The following is a 22,939-nucleotide window of genomic DNA, read 5'->3' on the forward strand; positions in this document are numbered from 1 at the left end:
CACATCTTAACATGAGCCCATGATCCAAAGTGTTATGAATCCCTGCATAAAACATCTAAAAGTTCTTATTCAAAGCTCCAAATAATTCTGGGGTATTCTGTTAAAAGCAGCCTACTCTTTGGGGCTCTGCATTTCAGGGTGCCTAGTTCAGTACTACATCAGTCCTCTAGGTGGCAGCAAAACCCTCAAATGCACTTCTGGTTTCTGAATTTTCTTATCACATTGTTTTTTTTAAGCCAAGTACGGAACCCAAACCCGGAGCTTCTTTCAGCTCTTTCACTGGTCCATCTCACCATGAGCTAAATATATTAAAGTGCCCTGTGACCACCTGGTGAGAGGGGAAGGTGGCTTGGACCAGGTGGTCACAGGGCAGATGATGAGAATTCATTGATTTAGGAATAGATTTAAAAATTGGGCCAACCGGATTGACAGAAAGATTGGATATGGTGTGTAAGAGAGAAGAGTAAGAATGACTTCAACATTTTTCGTCTGAAGGCTAGATTTGACATTAACTAAGATAAGAAAGGCTTCAGGAAAAGCAAGTTTGAAGAGAAAAGTAGGTGTTAACGTTTGAGCAAATTGCATTTGAGATGCTGAGGATTGCAGTTGGATATGTGAGGATGGAGCTCAGAGAACTCCCAGCAGGAGATAAAAATGTGGGAGTCCCTGGTATATAGATGGCATTTAAAGCCCTGAGACAGGGTGAGCTCACAAAGGGAGTGAGTGTAGTGGTGGTCTAAGGACTGCACTCAGGGGCACTCCAAGGTCAAGAGAGTGGGAAGATGAGGACGAACCAGCAAAGGAGACTGAGAAGGTCCATCCAGAAGGAGAAGGACAACCTGAAGAGTGTGGCTGAGAAAAGTATTACTAAGAGGAGGAAGCGATGGGCTGGGTCAGATGCTGCTGAAAGATCAGGTAGAATTAAGAACTGAAAACTGGACAACAAAAAACCAAACGACCCAACTGGAGAATGGTCAGAAGACCTAAATAGACATTTCTCCAAAGCAGACTTAACAACAGATGGCCAAGAGGCACATGGAAAGATGCTCCGTATCACTAATTATTAGGGAAATGAAAATCAAATGTACAGTGAGGTACCACCTCACACTGGTCAGAATGGCTACCATTAAAAAGTCTACAAATAACGAATGCTGGAGAGGGTGTGGAGAAAAGGGAACCCTCCCACACTGTTGGTAGGAATGTAAATTGCTGCAGCCACTATGGAAAACAGTATGGAGGTTCCTCAAAAAACTAAAAATAGAGATGCCATATGATCCAGCAATTCCACTCCTGGGGATATATCTGGAGAAAATGCTAATTCAGAAAGACACATGCACCCGTATGTTCATAGCAGCACTATTCACAATAGCCAAGACATGGAAACAACCTAAAGGTCCAACAACAGATGAATGGATAAAGAAGATGTGGTACATATATACAATGGTATACTACTCAGCCATAAAAAAGAATGAAATAATGCCATTTGGAGCAACACAGATGCAACTAGAGATTATCATACTAAATGAAGTAAGTCAGAAGGAGAAAGACAAATACCATACGATACCACTTATATGTGGAATCTAAAATATGACACAATGAAGTTATCTGCAAAACAGAAACAGACTCACAGACATAGAGAACAGACTTGTGGTTGCCAAGGGGGAAGGGGGTGGGGGAGGAATGGATTGGGAGTTCGGGATTAGTAGATGCAAACTATTATATACAGGATGGATAAACAACAAGGTCCTACTGTATAGCACAGGGAACTATATTCAATATCCTGTGATAAACCATAATGGAAAAGAATATGAAAAATAATGCATATATATATGTATAACTGAATCACTTTGCTGTACAGCAGAAATTAATACAACATTGTAAATCAACTGTACTTCAATAAATTTTTTTTTAATGACTAGGACCTAAAAAAAAAAAAAAACTGAAAATTGGGCATTGGGTGTAGGAGTGTAGAGGTCTTTGATTACCTCCACCAGAGTATTTCTTGGAGGGCCTGGGACAAAAGTCTGGTGGGAGGGGGCTCGCAGGAGAAGGGGAAGAGAGACACAGTCAGCACATCAGACACAGAGACACACAGCACATCAGACAGATCATCGGAGGAAGTTTTCTGGGAATGGAAAGAAACTTGTGGGATAGTAGCTGGAGGGAGGGGTGAGGTTAAAAGAATATTAAACCAAAAAAAAAAAAAAAGAAAGAAAAAGAATATTTATCAGACAGGAGAAAGATGTGCTGTTGGGAGAGCAGGGAGCTGATGAAGCAGCAGAGTGAGGAGGAAGTGCCGGGTGGGAGGTGCGCCGGAGCGGGGATTGGGGAGGGGAGGACCGAGGTGGGACCCCAGGACTGTTCATCCATCCCCACCGGTGGGGAGGCCTGTCTGGACGCAGGTGTACAGAGATGTGCGGGACGTGGAAGTTCCCCCCTGGATGCGTCCGGTTCTCAGCAAGGTCAGCAGCTGAGGCTGAGGAAGGGGAAGGAAGTGCTGGAGGTCTGAGGATGGAGAGGAAGAGGGAGAGAAACACAGTTGGGTTTCTGGGGAATGCCGAGGGCTGAGGGACCTTGAATTTTGAAGCAAAACCGGTCAGCAGGGCTGGACGTCTTTCTCTGCACCCGGCTGAATGGGTGTAAATTTGAGCTCGCCAATGTTTGGTGTTTTTATGGAAAAGAATATGAAAAAGAATGCATATATATATGTATAACAATCACTTTGCTGTACAGCGGAAATCAACACAACATTGTAAATCAACTGTACTTCAATAAAAATTTTTTTTTTAATGACTAGGACCTAAAAAAAAAAAAAAGGAAAGAACTGAAAATTGGGCATTGGGTGTAGGAGTGTAGAGGTACAGGACCAGTATTTTGTTTTATTACCAGGTCAAACATTTTCTGCCTTTACTCTTATTAATCCTTTTCTTCCACTTCCAGTCTTCTAGCTTCTAGAGTTGAAAACTTGATTCCTTTATTTTTAGGTCTTGTTTTTCTTGTTTTCAAATAAATTCACATACGGTGATCCATTTTCCTGAGTCCTCCTTTGTCAACCTCCCCCAGGCTTTGACAGGTAACTCTCATGTTGCCGGTTATTTCTGTAGAGAGTGGATAATTTTAATGTTCATTTCCCTTTTCCTCCCTGACCTGAATCATTTTTGTAACATCACGTTGTGGTTAATTTCTAATTTTATTGCCTTAGGGTCAGTGTGATTGTTGATTTTGGAACTTTTTGAGATTTTTTTCTTTGTGGCCTAATATTTATGAATGGAATATTTCCCAAAGTAGAAATCACATAGATATTTCTATTTAATATAGCACTGTAAACTCATCCCTCAAATACAGCAAAGAAATATAAAAATAACAAAATTTAAGTATGTATCCAGGCTCAAAGACATTGATGCATCTCCATGGACTAGAGGGGGGCAGAGATGCAAAGTGGGCTGCGGGCTTGAAGCCGCTGGACTGCTGGGCCCCCGTCTGAAATCAGGCAGTGGAGGCTGGGGGCTCGACTCATGGGCAACAAGAACTGAAACGGCCTCATGAGAGATGGGGCTGTAGGGCCTGAGGGGGGATTCCTGGCTCCTGAAATGGTGTTAAGAAAAGCTGCAGCCGATACCTGTCCAGGGTTACAGTTTGTGAAGCAGCCATTCAGGGACCGGGGAGGACAGGGGACTGAGCTAAGCCAGCCTCTGGTTTGGTGAGGGGATCTGCAGTACCTTTAACACCCCAGTTAACAACTGGACTGGGGGTCTGGACTGCGGGTCCCACAGGACCAGTGCCGGGACCTGTAACTGTGACAGGCAGGGAGGGAGCAAGGCTGTTCAGCTGAAATAGGTCTGCACATGGAAACTCCAAACTCGACAATCCAAAGACAAGCACCCCATAGGAAGTGTGGCCACACCTCTCGCTTTCCCAGAGATAATCCCAGGTTACAATGCGAGTCCCAGCATCACATTAATATCACCCTCTTTCACGCTCATAGTATCCAGGTTTGGACAGTCAACGATATGGTCCCCTGACACAGGTGAAATTAAAGTAATAGAAGGGGCTGAGAAAGGGTCGAAACTGGATCTGGCTTAGACATGGTGAAATAAAGTTGGAATTTCCCAGTCCTCTTTCAGAAATTATGCAAGAGCAAGGAGGAATATGAGACAGAAGCAGAAACACCATTTTTAATAAAGCTAGGAGACAGGTGTTAATTCCAAAACAGGTGAGGGCTGACAGAAGTGAAACAGGAGAAACCTGGATCTCTTGGGAAGAGCCAGCCAAGTGTACTACCAAGGTGAGGGCAGACCTTGGCACTTTCCAGGAACAACGGGAAAAGGGTGCTTGTGCACCCAGGAATTAGACTGAAATAAAGTATTAAAACAAATATTTAAAGATTTAAGAAAAATGATCAGATAAAAAGAAGAGCTGAATCCGTACAGTCAATCCACTCTGTCCCAGGAAACACAGGCACAGAATGATAACTCCAAAATGTACAACAATGAGGTTTATAGATTTCATAGGGGCAGCAAGGCAATTAAATCACGTATAAGGAAAAAGAAGTCAGGCTGGTTTCAGATGTTTATGGCAACATTCAGTGCTAGGAGATAAGGAAGCAATATCTACATCCTCAAGAAAAAATATGTCACCCGAGAATTTTATAGTCTGTCAAACTGTTTTTCAGGATAAAGGCAACAAACAGTTTTGAACATGAAAAGCTCATCAGAGACTATCATTTCCATAAATTCTTCTTGAAGAAACTACTGAAGCAGGATCTTCACAAGATGAGATCACAAGGTGAAATCTAAAACGAAATGATCCAGGGGAAACGCTTTGGTGAAAGGGATTCTGAACCTGTTTAACTGTAGGACTGGGACGAAACAAATGTGGGAATTATGGTCACAGCAGAACGGATGATTTTACAAACTCAGTAATGTGGGAATGGTAGAATTAACAAAAATAGGGATGCAAAGGGAAAGAAAAGAGGGGGCATTTAAACTCACTGGTTTCCTCATCTGTTATACACAGGGATTGAAATATCTCATTTAAAACTGATTAAAAAATCAAGTAACAGAGGTATGTATAAACATATTTAATGAAAAAAAAACAAACACTAAAGAAAAATGAAATCATTTGACATTGAGTGCAGAGAAGGAGAAGGGGTAAAGAAAAAAGAGGAAAAGTGCTGTGTTACATTGTTCAGAATGGGGTCAACGGAAAGAGTCTGGAGAAACAGAGTATCCTGTCAAGTTATCGTTGGCAGCTGCAGCTGCTTGAATAAACATGCAAACCTTCCAAATGATCAGGAGAAACACACCTAGAACAAAGGCAAAGCAAACACAAAGCACGCAATATAAAAATAAAGAAGGACTAAAAAGGCTGAAAACGTGGCATAAAATAATTCACATTCATGTTAGGGCTAAACTCATCTATTCCAAGAAAAGAGACTTTCAGATTGAATCACAAAGCAAAACTTGGTGCCCTATTCAAGGGATTTACTTAAGATAAAGGCTTCAGAAATGATGAAAATAAAAGGGCCAAGGGATATTGGGCTAAAGCAAGCAAAATTCCTCAGGCTTGTCATCATAGCAGACAGGGTTAAACTCAGGGCAAAGGTCAAAAGGTTAAATGAGACAAGGAAGGTCACTTTATAACGAAAAGAGGGATATATAATATAAGAGGGCTATTTGTGCAGAAATACCATAGCATCGTCATTTATAAAGTAGGCCTCCAGAGAAATAAGAAACACAGTAGCAGTCAAAGATTTGAATTTACTTCTCTCAGATTACGTCAGGTCAAAATACATCTAAGGATATGGAAGACCTACATAATACGGTTAATAAGTCATATCTCATTGATACATATCAAAATTCTTAGGCCAAAACCAGAGACTATGAATTTTCCTTGAGTGCCCTTAAAACCTTCACAAAAATTGACACTATTTAGGCTGCAAATGAAAACTCAAATATTAAAAAAAAATAAAGTAGTACAGGCAACATTGATTTCTGATCTCTGATCACCATGAAATAAAACTAAACATTAATCACAAAATCAGAAACAAAAGACCCTAACGCCTGGAATTTTAAAAACTCTCATACTCTTGCTTCAGGTTAAAAAACTCGACATCAGTGGTGGTCCTTTTGTAATATATAAAAATACTGAATCACTATGTTTTACACATGAAACTAATATAATATTGTAAGTCAGCTTTACTTCAATTAAAAAAACATTCCACATCAACCATAAGTCAAAACCAAAATTTTAAAATATTTACAAAATAGCAATCATGGAGTTACATCAGAAATTATGGGCTATATCTAAGATAGTACATATCTGTGTCTAAAGCCTGGCTCTTAACCTTAAACACATTTACAAAAAGAATTGAAAAATTAAGCGTCCAAGAGGTTAGAAAAAGAGCAACAAAAATACCCCTGAAGAAATTAAAAAAAAAAACCTAGTAAAGATAAAAGCAGAAATTAATGAATTAGGAAACAATAGTAACAAAAAATGATAGAACTAAAAAATAAATCTAAGAGCTGATTCTTTGAAAAGAAAAATACAATTTTAAACTGTAAAATAAGAAAGCGAAAATATACAAAATAAGAAATTAGGGGGAAGTTAAAAAGTTCCCAAGAGAGGGACTTCCCTGGTGGCACAATGGTTAAGAATCGGCCTGCCAGTGGAGGGGACACAGGTTCGAGCTGTGGTCTGGGAAACAACTACCGAGCTTGCACTCTAGAGCCTGCGAGCCACAACTACTGAGCCTGTGTGTAACAACTGCTGAAGCCCCCGTGCCCTAGAGCCCGTGCTCCGCAACAAGAGAAGCCACCGCAATGAGAAGCCCATGCACCACAACGAACAGTAGCCCCTGCGCGCCGCAACTAGAGAAAGCCTGCGTGCAGCAACAGAGACACAACGCAGCCAAAAAATAAATAAATAAATAAATTTATTTAAAAAAAAAGTTCCCAAGAGAATGCTTTGCTCCGCTTTATGGAAATACACTTGGAAATCTGGAATGAACTGGACAATTTGTTTTGAGGAAACTATAATTTATCAAAACTAACTCTATAAGAGTTTTAAAAATCTAAATTGTGAAATTACCACAGAAGAAATAAAGAAGCTTGTTAAAGAGTTATTCATCCCGAGGAAAGCATCAGGCCCACACAGTTTCACCCAGACAGTGATCAGACCGCAGAGAACAGAAAAATTTCATGCTACTTCAATGTTCCAGAGTAAAAGCAAAGAACAAAAGCTTCCAAATGTTGATCGTAACCTTGATTCTGAAAACCAGACAGTATTGGACATTCAAAAAGAAAATTATAGCCCACTCTCACTTTTGAATATCAGTGTAAAAATCCTAAAGTATTAGCAAACCGAATCAAGCCCCAATTAAAAAAAATATATGATAGTAAGATTATTCCAGGAATGAAACAGGTTTTTTATTAGGAATTTATTGTAACTAAGACTCACCATTTCAGGGTGAGGAACTCTGCTGTCACAGGACTTGCTGAGATTACAGACACTGCCAGGATGAATGTCTCCCCCTCCCCCTTCCCCCCTGCCACCTGCAAATTCTCTGGTCTTAAGGCTCAATCAACTTCCAAGACATAAGACATGACCCCACCCCTACGTCCCCCCATGCTCTGTATTTCTTGCTCCTGATCTAGCTCTCCCCTGCTCCCCTAAACCCACCTTCCGAACCCTTCCCATCCCAACCCAGAATCCCCTGGAATATCTGCCCCACAACCTGCAAATCCCTCTTTAACCTCAAGCACTCCGGGTGGCTCCACTTTTCCACCTCTGCCTTGATGGAAACACTGACCGTCCTGAGAACACCTAAGGACACCTGAGCCTGCTCTTCTCTACAGGGCCAGCCCACACCTCCCCCGGCACTCTTGTCCAAGCCTTCAACCGTTTGCCTTTACCACCCTCTCCCCTCCCCTTCCTGATATCTCTCTACTTTCTTGCCGTATGTGTCAGTGGTTTCCGCATCCACGTACGTGACCTTGGTCTCTCATTTACTCCACTCCTCCTCCCCAACCCCAGGCTGTGCAATTGACATAATGGTACTCAGGGACCCTGCCTCTCCCCCACCTTAGACATCCATCCTCACATCTTGACCTGGGCCGCCATGACCATCCTATTCCCTTACCAGAAGCTCCTCTCTAGCTTGGTTTTTCAATGACTCCAGTAAGATAAATAAATCACTGACTTCCATCAGAACTTCCGGTCTGTCTGACCCACTACTTCCTTCAGCCATTCAGCTTTCTCCCTCCTACTTCTTTTCTTGCTCAGCTTAGATTCAGCATCACACACACACACACACACACACACACACACACACGCACACGCACACCTGTCTGTCCTCACAGACAACTTCCTCTCTTCTTTTCTCAGGGCTTCTCAGCTTCAGCACTTTCGGATTTGGGCCAGATCTTTCTTTGTTGCGGGGCCGTCCTGTGCCAACATTATACGCTGCAGCGTCCCCGGCCTCTACCCACTAGATGGCGGTGGCATCCCCAGTGTGACAACCACAGTGTATCCAGACGCAGCAAGTTTTCCTGGGTGCGAGTGGGGGGAAGGTGTGGGGACATATGGCCCCTGAGAACCTCTAGCCCTGGCTCATTCCTCTACTTGCCCTCAGACTCTGCCTGCCCGCTCACATATGTACAACTTCTTAGGAATCATACAGTGTGAGCTATCTTGTTCTTTCCTGTGTAGCCCACAGCCCCTCTTAACTGAATTCTTGTCATAAATACTTCAACATCTTTAAACAACCCTTCCTCAGTAACACTTCCAGGGAACTCTTACACCTTACACCGGCACCTGTCCTTCCCCTCCCCTCACGTCTTGACGGGTTGGTATTTTCCTTGCTCCCTTCCTTTCTCCTCTTCTGATCCTCCCTCAAGTATGACTAAGTGTCCTGCCATTCTGCCCCTTCGGCTTCCGCTAAGGTCTTAGGTGACTTCCGCGTCGATGAATGCAGTGGACACGAGGCGCACTGGAGCAGAACCAGAAGGGGGTAGCGGGGATCTCGAGTCTGGTGTTGACCCTGATGAGTCTGAGTGTCTCAGAGGCATCCTCGAGGACATGTTGGGTGGACACTGAGACTTGCCGGCGGGAGGGAGAGGGGCGGTCTGGGCCGGCGGTGCACCTGGGGACGTATGGGTGTGCGTGTGCTATGTGTGTAACTGATGCCATAGGTGAGATGAGGTCCCTTGGCGGGGGTGGGGGTGGGGGGGTCGGGGGGATGTAGAGCAGTTGTTCTCAAACCTGAGGAAACTTCAGAATCACTTGAAGGGCTTGCAAAAGGCAGATTGCTGGCTCCCCCCCCCCGCCCCCATAGAGTTTTCAATGCAGCAAACCCTGCGTAGCCTCAGGGGGAGGGAGAGTTTGCGTTTCCACCAGGTCCCCAGGCGATGCTGAAGCTGCTGGTCGGGTACCATGCTTGGCGGTCCGGGCACCGAGCTGGGCGGCCCGGGTACCACGCTGAGCGGTCCGGGTACCGAGCTTGGCGGTCCAAGTACCGCGCTGGTCGGCCCGGGCACAGAGCTTGGGGATACAGGTACCACGCCGGGCGGCCCGGGCACTGCGCGGGCGAGAGACGGCGCAGGGCCGCGGGACCACATCTCCCAGGCTGCCCCGCGCTGCTCGCTCGCGACTCCTGCCGGCGCCTCCGGGGCACCGCTTGGTGGCGGGGGCCCCCTCGGGGAGTCCGGGAGCGAGCGCGCAAGCCGCGGCGGTTGCGGGCTGCAGAGCAGCGCTGGCCGGTGAGTAGGGGCTACGCCGACCGCCCATTCCTCACGCCTGAGCGGCGTCGTTTACGCGGGCTGCGTGTCCAGGTCCGGCGTGCGGGGTCCGGGATGCGGGGTCCGGCGCGGGGCTGCCCGTCACTGAGGCGGCGTCCTGTCCGCCCAGTCGGGTGCCGGGACCCGTGTAGCGGGTGGCGCGGCAGGTGGCCGGCCTCCCCTCCGGAACGGGGGTGTCCAGGAGCGCAGGACGGAGGCCGGTGCCGCGGACACTGGGCCACAGAGGCGCCAGCGGCCCGGCGCGCGGCGGCCCCGCGGGAGCTGTCCTGAGTGCTGCGTGGCGGGGGCCGGCCGGCCCGTGGAATCCCGGCTCCGCGGAGCCGTGGGCACCGTTGCGCTGGCGGGGCCCGCGCGGCGCACCTGGAACCCGGGCGCCGTTTGGATGCCCGGTGGCCCGGGATGCGCGCAGCCTGTCAGGAGCGCAGCGGGGACGCCTCCTCCCTGCGCATCCTGGAAGCACAGTTAGTTTTAGATGCTTTCTTTTCTTTTCTTTTTTTAAAGGAAGTGGGACCCTGAATACCTCATTTTTCTTTTGTGGGCGCTGTATTTACCAGCAGGTAAGTTTACATAATAAGCGGTGTACGGTTAGAAATAACGCGTTCCGGGGAAGCTGCTCTCCCTTGCCCTCTATCGGGAGAATTTCGCGGACTGGTCGACACGCTTATCCATTAGCAGCTGCGGGCGCTGCAGGCAGCAGATAAAGTCCCGTGGAGTCGGCACAAGTCAACCCTTCAAAGCAAATTTTGGTTTCAGAAGACTTTTGTCATCTAGTTTCAAACAAGATGTTGTTTCATTTAAGACGGGGTGAGGGCAGCAAAACCTGTCAACCCTGATGCCTTAACTCTACAGCAAATGGCTTTGTACGATGAACTCGCAAAGCAAGCGGGTTTAATTTGGTGCCCCAAACTAGATCTGAAGCCTCCACGTTGAACTCTGTTTCAATAATTTTTCAAGTTGATGTGTCTGCTTGTGGTGCGTAATCTTTTCTTCTGTTAAGAAGCAACAGATGTCTCTTTCTAGCGTTTGTGCTCATTCCTTGTTTTCTATGGACCACCTTCTCCACAGTGTGGACTATTAAGGGTAAAATAGGACATTTTTGTCTTGGGCTTGGTTTTCGGGGGATGTTCCCAGTGTATCTTCACTAAGTATCTTCTTTATCAGATTAAGTAAGTTTCTGTTTTGTTGATTTTTTCCCCCAAATGCTTTTGTATAGCATGTATTGAGATGACCATGTAGTTTTCTTCTTAACATTATTAAACATAGGTGATTATTCTGCTAGCTTTTCTGTCAATAAAATCCTGGGATAATTTAAAATACACGTCTGGGTTGTTTGATAGATTCACTTAGCTAACATTTTATTTAGGGTTCTGGTATCTATATTTGTAAGAGATTGGTATATATTTTTTCACCCTCCTCCCATTTTTGTCTGAGTTCATAATCAAGGTTATGCTGTCCTCACTGATTAAGTGGGGAAACTTTCCATTATTTTCTATGCTTTGAAGCAGAAGAACGGTCTGCACCTTGAAGTGTGGCACAATCTGACTGCAGACCGCCTGGGCTGCTGGTGTTTTTTTTGTTTTTGTTTTTAAGGAAGTTGGTATCAGTATTTAACTACCTTTTCATTTTTCCATGATCATTGACTTTTCTCAGGTTTTCTATCTCCAAAGTCAACCTAATACTTTATATCTTCCTGGAAAATCATTAACATTGTTGATATTTAATATATGTTAGCATAATGTGTATAGTTGTCTGTTGCAAGCAAAAAAGTCTTTCATATCTGTGGTGCACTTTTTCTTGTTCATACGTGTGTGTGCGTGTGTGTGCATGTGTGTGTGCATGTCTGCCTTTTCTCTTTTTTAATTGGTCAGACTTGCTTAATGCTTGCTTACTTTATTAGTCTTTCCAAAGAACCAGATTTTGGATTTATTGACTAATCCTATTCATTTTTCTTTTTCTATGTCATTAATTTCTGTTCTTTTTCTTTCTACTCAATTTGAGTTTATTTTACTCAAATTCTAGCCTTTGAATCGAAAGATTAGATCATTTATGTAATCAGTCTCCTTCTGATGGAGGCAAGGGCCTCTAATTCCTGTGGCCTCCCATCTGGCCTTTGCTCTATTTTTAATTTAACCCTTCAAATCAGACATTATTGCTGTTATTATTATTTTCTAGGTTAATATTAAACTTATCTACCTGTTTACCATTGTCTTCACTCTTCATTCCTTCTTGATCACAGATACTCTTCTTTGGATCACTTTCCTTCTCCCTGAAGTACATTCTTTAGAAGTTCCATCAGTGATAACATATTTTTCTGTTTTTATAATATCTCAAAATTCCTTTAATTTTGTCCACATTTTTGAATTTTGACTTCACCAGGTTTCGCTAACCTATTGTTTCCAAAGTGATATATATATATATTTTTTTTCTAGTATTTTTAAAAGATACTTTGTAGCTGGAAGGTCTGGGGACTTCAATTCTGCTATATTGCTGAAAGATGAAAAACAAATTAATTTGTAGTCTAACAAACTGTCGGTTTTAGTGACTTTTCCCTGTACAAAGTTATATGTTCATCTCAAATTTATTAATTATAACTTATATTGTCTGTTCACTTATTTTTTCTGTTTGACCTATTGATTCCGAGAGTTGTGTTAAAGACTTCCACTATGATTCCTAGTTCTGTTAGTTTTTGCAATATTATATACATTTACAGGCCAGCCCTAAGCAAACGGGCTGTGTGCACTTCCGTTGAGTGTATGTCTAGAAGTGGAATTGCTTGGTCATAGGGTATGCATAGGCTCAGTTTTTGTAGATACTGCCAAACAGTTTTCAACAGTGGTTGCATCAACTTATGTACCCAAGAAGCATACGTGGTCGCCACACATCGTTGCCAACTCCTGGTTAATTTCTTTTTTTATTTTAGTCATTCTGGTGGGTATCACATTGTGGTTTTTGCTTGGATTTCTCTGATGACAGGTGAAATTGAGCTCTTTTGGTATCCTTAAGTTTTCACACATATCTAAACATTTTTTTCTCTTGATGTTTAAAGATAATCTGCATATATGAGATTTGGGGGTTTTGTACTTTATGCATCAACAGTCGTAAGTTTTACTGATTATTTGCTCATCATTGATTGTTTTATCTCTTGTTTTCCTCCTTTTTGGATTCATTATTTATTTCAATTGAATGAGTCCTTAAGTAAATTTTTTTCCCCCAGAGATTCTGTGGGTGGTAAACTTTCTGAGCCTTCACATGTTTAAAAATATTTTAAAATTTTGCTGTTCCACATGAATACTCTTGACTAGGTATAGGATTCTAGGTTAAAAAAATTCTGAATTTTGAAGATAATTCTCCATTACCTGCTGGCATGGCATCTAATGTGGTTGATAAGTCTATGCCGCCTGATTCCTATTTCTTTGTAGTTAAACTTTATTTCTCTGAAGCTCTACAATTTTTTCTTTTTCTCCAGTGTTCTAAAATTTCAGCACTGTTTGTCTAGGGCTGGATTTCTTTTGTTCTTCCTGCTCGGTTCTCTGTGGTCCCTTTCATTCTATAGATTAATACATTTATTTGGCCCTGGGGAAGTTTGAGGATTTCCTCATCTCCTCCATTCTCTTTATTTTCTGCTTCTGGAATTACTGTTAAATGGGGTATTAGAATATCTTAATTTATCTTTCAAGTTTCTTGACTTTTCTCTCAAATGTTCTGTCTCTTTATCTCTGTGGACGGTATTCTGGGAGATTTCCCTTATCTAGTGTTTAGCTTTGTCCAGTCAACTCTTTAGCCAATCTGTTGAGTGTTTTAAGTATTGTTTATCATATATTTAATTTTCAAGGTTTCTACTTTTTGAAATTTAATTTTTGGAATAGATAAGATATTCAGTGTTCAAAAATTATACTGTATTCAAAGGTCTCCCCACCACCCTATCCCCTGCTACCCAGTTCTCCCTCACCCCACAAGTGGGTAACCATTGTTATTAGTTTCTTACCTATCCCTCCAGAGTCTCTTTATGTAAATATAAGCAAATATGAATTAGATTCTTGATTCTTCCTTTTCCTTTTGCACAAACAGTACTACCCTTGAACCTGCTTTTTTGTTTTTCGGCCACGCCCCATGGCTTGCAGGATCTTAGTTCCCCGACCAGGTATCAAACCTGGGCCCCAGCAGTGAAAGCACCGAGCCCTAACCACTGGACCGCCAGGGGATTCTCTTGACCCTCCTTTTTAATCTCACAACGTGCAGTAGAGATCTTCACCCATCAGCTGGCTCTTGCTTTTGCAGAGAGAGTCTCCCCTCAGTCTTTCCAATGACATTTAATAATTTCTTCTATGGGCTTTATTAACTCCTTCTTCTGGTATATGTACTCCTGTTGGCTTGGTGTCCCCATTTTCATGACACTGAGTAAAACCTGGGGTGCCTTTCTTTGTGTGCTCATCTGTAATTAATTAATTTTAATTAATTTTTGGCTGTGTTAGGTCTTCGTTTCTGTGCGAGGGCTTTCCCTAGTTGCGGCGAGTGGGGGCCACTCTTCATCGCGGTGAGCGGGCCTCTCACTGTTGCAGCCTCTCGTTGCGGAGCACAGGCTCCAGACGCACAGGCTCGGTAGTTGTGGCGCACGGGCTTCGTTGCTCCGCGGCATGTGGGATCCTCCCAGACCAGGGCTCGAACCCGCGTCCCCTGCATTGGCAGGCAGTTTCTCAACCACTGCGCCAGCAGGGAAGCCCATGTGTGTGCTCATTATGAATGTGAGGATTCCTGTTTCCCTGCCTATCTCTTTGCTGCCTCTGGTGATTGCTGGCGAGCTGTGACGTGCTGCCGGGCGGAGTGTGTAGCCCGGGGGGGGGCTCGTGTTGTGGCCGCTCAGCGTGCGGGGAAAGCATCCCAGGGCCCTGGCCATCCCAGCCGCCGCGCCCCAGTTCATCTTGTCAGATCCCATCCCTGCCCCTCTTTCTGTCTGCGGATTTGGAGCCTGAAACCCGTTACCATTTGCCCCTGCATGACGGCCTCCTCCCAAGCTTGTACTGGGCTGGGGTTCACTCAGGCCGTCTGATCCTGAGAACGCTCCACCTTTCAGAAGTGTCTCAGATGCTTTAGTTGGCCAGTGGCCCTGTTTCTTGTTTCCCAGGTCTCTTACTGATTTAGTGGTTTCAAACTACTTCTGTCATTCCAAAGCATTTTAGGGTACCTGGAAGGCAGAAGTATGTGTTTAGTTCATTTTCTTGGTCTGATCTCCAATATTTCTTTTATCTTGAATTTATTTCTGTGTCAGGGGTCCACTGGACCACCCCCAGATTTAGTGATTCCGCAGGAGGTGTCATGGGACTCAACACATCGCCATCTATATGGCTGCAATTTATAACAGTGGAAGAATACAACGCAAGGTCAGCAGAGGGAGAAGCCCCATGGGGTCAGGTCCAGGGGACCAGGCACAGGCTTCCAAAAGTCCTCTCCTGGCTGAGTCACACGGTGACGCATCGTGAGAACACAGGTGAAGCGCTGTCCCCAGGAAGCTCTCTGGAGACTCGGCACCAGGGTTTTTTCCTGGGGGCTGGCCACACGGACGTCCTCTGCCTGGCACCTATCCGAACTCCTGACTCCCGGAAGGAAAGCAGGTGTTCAGCATAAACCACCGTGTTTGCACAAACAATTTAGGAGTAATAAGAGCCTCTCTTCACAGTCCTACACATGTCAGGAAGTAAAACCCGAGTTCCCAGCCAAGGGCCAACCTGCCAAGCAGGCCTTTTTTCAGAAGAGCCATCTCAGGCCTGCTCTGTTAACCCTTTTTTGTAAAGTGTGCCTCCTGTTTTCCACAGAAAAAGATGGAGACCATACCTGGAACTGACGTCTCCCATCCAGCTCACCAAGTGCTTTTTGCCCTCTCTCTGGAGAGAGCAGCTTTTTTTGAGTATTAAGATGCAGTGATGGGTAAAGAACTGTTTCCTGACTTTGAAAGAAGCCAAAGTATGGCGCGTGCCAAGCAGCCCTGAGGGGGCAGAGCATGGGGTGACTGTTAAATCATTGGTTTTCTTGTTGGTCTTTGGTCACTTCAGGGCAACTGGTGGCTCATCGTGAACATGGCAGTCCCCGGTGTCATGCATACCTTTTCCATGGTCCATTCTGGTCACCCCGTCCGTGGCAGGCTCTGCTGCCCAAACTCTGGCCCTGGCTCTGCTCATGGGGCATTTCATCTCTTACTCCTCTTCCGTGGCTGTGTTCAGTGGCTTTTGTTGCTTCACTTTGTGTCTAAGTTTAATCTCCCACAAGATTGAGGATTCCCTGAGGATCAAACAGCAAATCACACGTAGCTATGGACCCAGAGCCTCCCTGCCAGGGTGACTGCTTACACTGGTCCCTGTTAGCGCTGCTTGAGGAACAGCTGTGTTGCAGACCAGGTTCTTGGCCTCCTTAATTAATAGAAATTGACCAGAGGCCAGACAAGAAATTCAGGCAAGGCCCTGCTGCAGCTGGGGGAAGCTAGAACAAACCGGGTCTCTTGCTTGCTTTCTCTCTGAGGTGGGGGTGGGGGGTGGGGGGGTGGGGGGGTGGGGGGGTGGGGGGTGGGGCTTGTGCCTTATATGCGGTGAGGGTAGGGGTGTGTCCAGGTGACGGGTCAGAGGGGTGACTTAGCTGTTTTGCCCACCCCTTAGGTGGTGGTGTGTGCAGGGGGCATGCACAGTACCCTGCTTTTGCTCCCGGCTCCCTGTTTTTGCTCCAGGCTCTTCGGAAGTGGCAGTTGGGTTTTTTGGTCTCTTTGTATCTTTGGGGTCCAGAATTTGCCCCAGCTGAGCATTCGTGCGGTTATTTTTAGTCCCATATAGTTTCTTTGTATTTTGTTGCTCCCGGAGAGGTGTGTCCAGGGGCAAGCTTTGCAGCACTGCAGCAGAGAGTCCCAGGTCCCAGCCTGTCTCAGCTATCCTAAGGACACAGGAAGCTGTCTCTTTTTCATCCTATTCCCTGCTCCCCACGTTGCTGACTTGTTCTGTGCTGAGGATGGTGAGGGAAAGCTCCAAGCTGACATTAACAGCCTGGGTTGTCTGAGTTCTGTCTTCCCAAGCAGCAGATGGTATAACGAAACGTCTCCGTTGGAAAGGCTTTTTGAGGTCATTGAACCTGCGTGTGGACTTAGATTGTCAAATCTTTTCTGACTCTACGGGCAGTGTCCAGTTGTAGACCTCATTCCTCCATCTCCCCATGGTTTTAGACCTCAGGTGTGGGGAATTGAATTAATCACATGCTCCTTCTTAGCACTTTATCATTGTTGGTCCGTCCGAGATCCTCTCTTGTTTTGTGTGCTTGTTCATGCTTTTGTTGGTTCATTTATAATTCCTTCCTTCTTCTTCTGTGTACCCCACTCTCTCATTCTCTTCCCCCCACAGCCGACTATTCTAATGTGTTTAATACATATGCTTTTGTTGTGTGTATTCTTTTTTTTTTTAGCGTCAGTTGTGGTTTTATTTGTAGTTGTATGGCCCAAATGTAACTCAATTTATTCACTATCTTGACTTCATTAGATAATGTGCTTACATCTTCCCAAAATATTTGCATTTGAATGAAAGTCTCTTCCCTACCAAATATTTCCATGTCTTGTTGTATGTATTCCTAAGAATGTGTACTGTTTTGTGTGCATGTTTTTTCATATTTTTAAAAATTTGTGTGCGTGTATTTTTTTCTTTATTTTTAACTTTTTATTTTATATTGGGGTGTAGTTGATTAACGACGTTGTGATAGTTCCAGGTGCACAGCAAAGGGACCCAGCCATACATGTGCATGTATGCATTCTCCCCCAGACTCCCCTCCCATCCAGGGTACGTGTGCAAGTATTTTTTTTTCTTTTTGCGGTACGCGGGCCTCTCACTGTTGTGGCCTCTCCCGTTGCGGAGCACAGGCTCCGGACGCGCAGGCTCAGTGGCCATGGCTCACGGGACCAGCCGCTCCGCGGCATGTGGGATCCTCCCGGACTGGGGCACGAACCCGTGTGCCCTGCATCGGCAGGCGGACTCTCAACCACTGCGCCACCAGGGAAGCCCTTGTGTGCAAGTATTTTTAATTTACATAAATGGTGTCACGTGATAGCTCTTCCTAGTGTTATCACTCACCGCCATGTTTCTTTGACTCATCCCTGTTGCTATGGTGACCATCTGGTTGTGTATCCACCACATTCTGCCTATCTCTCTCCTGGTGATGGACGCCCACATTGATTCCTACGCCCAGACATGAACCTCTTGTATTTGTCCCATATGGACTTCTGGGAGCATCTCTCTGGGATTCAGGCCAGGAGAGGACTGCCTGTTCATAGTGTGTGCCTATACTTAATAGAACCGAGTACCACCGATTGCTCTTGAAAGAGGCTGCACCATCCTACATTCCTCCCTCCCCCCAGCAGTGCACAGGATTCCAAAGATCTTTATCTCTGCAAACACTTGGCATTGTCCAGCTTTCTAATTTTTAGCAGCCTTACTCTTTTTATTTACATTTCTCTGGTTACTACTGAGTTTGAGAATATCTTTATATATGTTTGCTGCCTTGTTGAATTTCCTGTAACATGAATTGCCTGTTCCTGCTCTTTCCCCATTTTTCCTTCGTTCTTTTTTTTTGGGGGGGGCTGCACCACTCGGCTTGTGGGATCTTAGTTCCCCGACCAGGGATCAATCCTGTGCCCACAGCAGTGAAAGTCCGAGTCTGAACCACTGGATCACCAGGGAATTCCCTCCTGCCCCCCATTTTTCTTTTTTTTCTTTTAAATTTATTTATTTATGTTGGCTGCATTGGGTCTTCGTTGCTGCGTGTGGGCTTTCTCTAGTTGCGGCGAGCAGGGCCTACTCTTTGTTGTGGTACACGGGCTTCTCATTGTGGTGGCTTCTTATTGTGGAGCATGGGCTCTAGGCGCCCGGGCTTCAGTAGTTGTGGCCCGTGGGCTCAGTAGTTGTGGTTTGTGGGCTCTAGAGCGTAAGCTCAGTAGTTGTGGTGCACGGGCTAAGTTTCTCCGAGGCATGTGGGATCTTCCCCGGCCAGGGCTCGAACCCGTGTCCCCTGCATTGACAGGCAGACTCTCAACCACTGCGCCACCAGGGAAGTCCCATGCCCCCCAGTTTTCAACTGGAATTTCTGACTAGAATATTTTAGACTTTAGCCGCTTGTTGATTTTTAGATGATGCAAATGGTTTCTCCTGATATGTGATGTGTCCATTCACTTTGTTGTTGGTATCTTTGTTGAGTAGAAATCCTTAATTCTGTAACCAAAATAACCAATTTGGAGAGTAGAGGAGGGAAGGAGTGGGAGTTTGGGATTAGCGGAGGCAAATTGTTATATATAGGATGGATAAACTGCGAGGTCCTACTGTAGAGCACAGGGAACTATGTTCAATATCCTGTGATAAACCATAATGGAAAAGAATATGAAAAAGAATATATATATATGTATAACTGAGTCACTTTGCAGTACAGAATTAACACAACATTCAACTGTAGTTCAAAAGAAAAAATTTGCCCCCAGATCCCAAGATAAATGCCTATGTTTGTTGATTGACAACATTTTAATAATCAAGACATTCCACATAAAAATCCAGATTTCTAGCCTCTGTTGAATCAGTCGTGCTTCGATGTTGGCTAGGGTAACCGAGTGGTGGGCTGTCTCGCCTCACTCGTTCTTGTGACCTCTTGGTTGTGTGGTCTTTTGAGCTTATGACCAGCCCCTGCTGTGTGTGGAGCAACACCTTGAAATAAACAAGCATGGTGGTAGTAAGTGTGCACGAGGGTGTTAAGTGAACTCGATTATGGGGTGAAGTGGGCGTGGAGCTGGGAGCACAGTGTGGTTGCTGTTCTCACGATGTCAATGAGTGTCAATGTAGGAACAGAAAACCTATTGCACTGCCCACCATCTTTCAGCAGTAGTAACTCATTCTTTTCAACCTTTCCTGGGTTGTTTCTTGTTTTGATGCATAAAAAAAAAAAGGCCATGGCTTAGTGGAGTCTGCATATGAGTGGAGGCTCCAAACCAGGGGTCTAAAACCTTGTTCTGTAAAGAGCCAGATAGAAAATATTTTAGGCTTTTCGGGGTCGTACACGCTCTCACAACCACTCTGCTCCTGCCCTGATAGCTCAGACGCAGCCGTAGACAGTATGTGAATAAATGTGGTTCGTTCATTTGGTCCAGACTTGACCCACAGACAATCGTTTGCTCACTTAATGTTTTCTTCCTTCTGTTGTTTCTAAGGTGCACGGTTATAACATTCATCTAATCACTGCGTAGCAGGTACCTACTGTGTGCCAGTGCTGAGATTATAGTGATGGATGAGACACAAGTTCAGACTTTAGGCTCGAGGTCTGGGTGGGGAGACAGACAAGGGAGGATAACAGGCCAGGACTGTGAGCCCAGATCGGGCATCGGGGTTTAGGGTAGGGCATATCAGGGAAGACTTTCTGTAAGAAGGAGGCGTCAGAAATGAGCGGGGAGAGGAATAAGGCAAGACAGGGGCAGGGCCTTTATGTACTTCCTCTACAAATCCAAGAGGCGAGAGTTTTGCCCAATATAGCTGGAAAGCATAGATCTGGGTTTTGTGGTGGCAAGGAATGGGGCTCAGGGTGGATGTAGTAGGGGTGGTAACCAGCCAAAAAGTGGGAAGCAGGAATGACAAGACAGAGACTGGGTAAAAATTCCACACACACAGTTACGTGTGCTTGAATTATCAAAGGATGGTGGGGGCTTCCCTGGTGGTGCAGTTGTTCGGAGTCCGCCTGCCAATGCAGGGGACGCGGGTTCGTGCCCCGGTCCGGGAGGATCCCACATGCCACGGAGCGGGTGGGCCTGTGAGCCATGGCCGCTGAGCCTGCGCGTCCAGAGCCTGTGCTCCGCAACGGGAGAGGCCACAACAGTGAGAGGCCCGCGTACCGCAAAAAAAAAAAAAAAAAAAAAAGGTTGATGGTGTGTCAGAAAATAAGAAAACACAGAACGTTAATTTCACAAAGTTAAAATAACCCTGATGGAGTACAGTGCAAGCCCACAAAAGTAAAGTGTAGACCAAGCTAACATATGGATATATGCAAATATCCTAGATAAAATAGCAAAATGAATTCAGCAGAAGTTAGGAATACATTTTCCCAAGTAAGTTTTATTCTGGGAATTGAAGAATGCTTTGATATTAGGACATAAGTTAGTTTAATTTATCGTGCAAGTAGTAAAAGGGGAAAGCTGTGTAATCACCTTGAGAGAAACTGAAAACGCACTTCATGGAATTTGACGCTGAACAGTGTGCCTTCCTGAGAAGCTTCCACTGCCCTGCCTTCAGGTGTGCAGTCTCCCTGCCTAACTTCCTCACCTTTTTGTTTCCCTGGCACACCTCTGCTCTTTATTTCTTTACGTTTTCCTTCTTCATGTCCTTTGTGACCCTTTCCTGTGTCCTCGGTGTGGAATTAGGTTATTCTCTTCTCCCTGGTCCAGGGAACACTATTCAGACCTCTCATCGTGCATTTCAGTTGTAATTCTTAGCCTCTCTCGATACTTAGTTGATTTCCTTCTGTTGGAGCCTGGTCCTGTGGTGGGCACTGCAGATAAGGAGCTAAGTTACATGATGCCGGTCACTTGCCTTTTCGCCCTCAGGCTGGTCCCCGGTGCTCCCCTGGCCTCTGCCGCCGGCTATGGGTGTGTGTAGGAGGCGGGGAGGTGAGAGGAGGGTGGAAGCCAGGGAATTTCTCCGCCGTTTGCTGCCTTGGACCGTGTCTCAGGGGTGGTTCCAGCTCCAGCTGAGTGACAGTGGCCTCTGGCCTTTTGTCCCACCTCCTTCCCTTGTCCCTCCAGCCTTATTAAACATGCTGGAGGGGTCCCGCTGTTGGGAATCTCTGAGTCGGCTCGCCTCCCAACTTGGCGTTTTAGCCCTTCCCAGACCTTGAGGCCAGTTCCCATATTATGTTCCCTCTACTGAGCTACTGCTCTTGAATTCTGTTTTCCTGACTGGACCCTGCCCAATGTAGACACGAGCCCTGCTTCTGGGTGCCCACAATCTTATAGGACAAACACATTAAAACGACTCTGATTTTTGTCCAAGTAGACCTCACCTCAGGCACAAGCACTGGCCGTGACCCAGACTGAGACCATTGTAGGACTTCACACTCCTTGTTCACAGAGACTTTTCCAAGGATAATCATGTCTCCAAACCAGGTTAATCCCTTTCTTTTGAGCTGCTGGAGATGGAGCTGGTGGGGCCAGAGCCCCCTTCGCTCTCGGGGGTCATAGGATGCGTGAGCTCTGCGGGAGGTTGGTCTTTGGGGGTTTTTTGATTATTTTAAATTTATGAACTTGGTCTTTGTTTGGTTCAGTGTGTGTCTCCAGTGCGTAGTGAGTGCCCAGTCAACATCATTTCATAAAATCTAAGATGCCATCCATTTTCAAACAATTATTTTGTGTTCCACTAAAAAAGAAAAAAAAATACTGTCAATTAAACTGTGATGTAATGTTTTTTATTATGTGCACTTTTTATTTTAGGCTTATTAAAAGGTCGTTTACACGTATTTAAGACATCAATTCAGTCATACAGCGTTCTGGTTCGTATACAGAAAGGAAAGTGTAAATGAAGGAAACTGCTTAGGGCATTTCTAAAACCTCCTCTTCTGAGTCACTTTGACTCCAGGTCATCTGTCTGTGACTTTTTGCAGATGATGTCCCCTCTGCCATCAGGAACCCTGGTAACGTGTGGTTGTAAAACTGTTCCTCACTTGTCTCCAGGATTTTCTTTTGAGCTTTGACACCCGTTCTTCAAATTTGATCCTGGCCCTTCGTTATCTCACCGAAGGGATCAGCAGAAGGTGTTGATAAAGCAACCAGGACTCACACCGCTCCTTCGATTGCCCGTCTTGGTGTGTAGGCTGAAATACTGTAGGATTGCGGTCGTCTGTGAGGCCACCTGGAACGGAAGCCGAGTCACTGCGCTTTTTCAGGGAGCTTATCTTTTTTTATTTAAAAAAAAATTATTATTTATTTATTTATTTTTGGCTGTGTTGGGTCTTCGTTTCTGTGCGAGGGCTTTCTCCAGTTGCGGTGAGCGGGGGCCACTCTTCATCGCAGTGCTCGGGCCACTCACTGTCGCGGCCTCTCTTGTTGAGGAGCACAGGCTCCAGATGCGCAGGCTCAGTAGTTGTGGCTCACGGGCCCA

The 22,939-nt window shown here is 45.4% G+C and overlaps 2 protein-coding genes and 1 long non-coding RNA gene across 6 annotated transcripts in view; 2 read left to right on the forward strand and 1 right to left on the reverse strand.

The window, feature by feature from the left end:
• Window positions 1–22,939, forward strand: part of LOC137212250 (multidrug and toxin extrusion protein 2-like) — a 352,581-nt gene that overhangs the window by 324,903 nt on the left and 4,739 nt on the right. The gene's annotated exons all lie outside the window — the stretch shown is intronic.
• Window positions 1–22,939, reverse strand: part of LOC137212254 (uncharacterized) — a 317,962-nt gene that overhangs the window by 73,057 nt on the left and 221,966 nt on the right. The gene's annotated exons all lie outside the window — the stretch shown is intronic.
• Window positions 9,666–22,939, forward strand: part of SPECC1 (sperm antigen with calponin homology and coiled-coil domains 1) — a 246,070-nt gene continuing 232,796 nt past the window's right edge. For 2 of the 4 annotated variants that reach the window (XM_067715412.1, XM_067715413.1), the window contains exons 1-2: window positions 9,670–9,758; window positions 10,299–10,354. The gene's annotated coding sequence lies outside the window, so the exon portion shown is untranslated. Of the gene's footprint in view, window positions 9,759–10,298; window positions 10,355–22,939 lie in introns of all 4 variants that reach the window. The other 2 variants (XM_067715417.1, XM_067715414.1) reach the window with 2 other exon arrangements.

This window comes from Pseudorca crassidens, chromosome 19 (genome assembly GCF_039906515.1).
Source record: "Pseudorca crassidens isolate mPseCra1 chromosome 19, mPseCra1.hap1, whole genome shotgun sequence".
NCBI lineage: Eukaryota > Metazoa > Chordata > Mammalia > Artiodactyla > Delphinidae > Pseudorca > Pseudorca crassidens.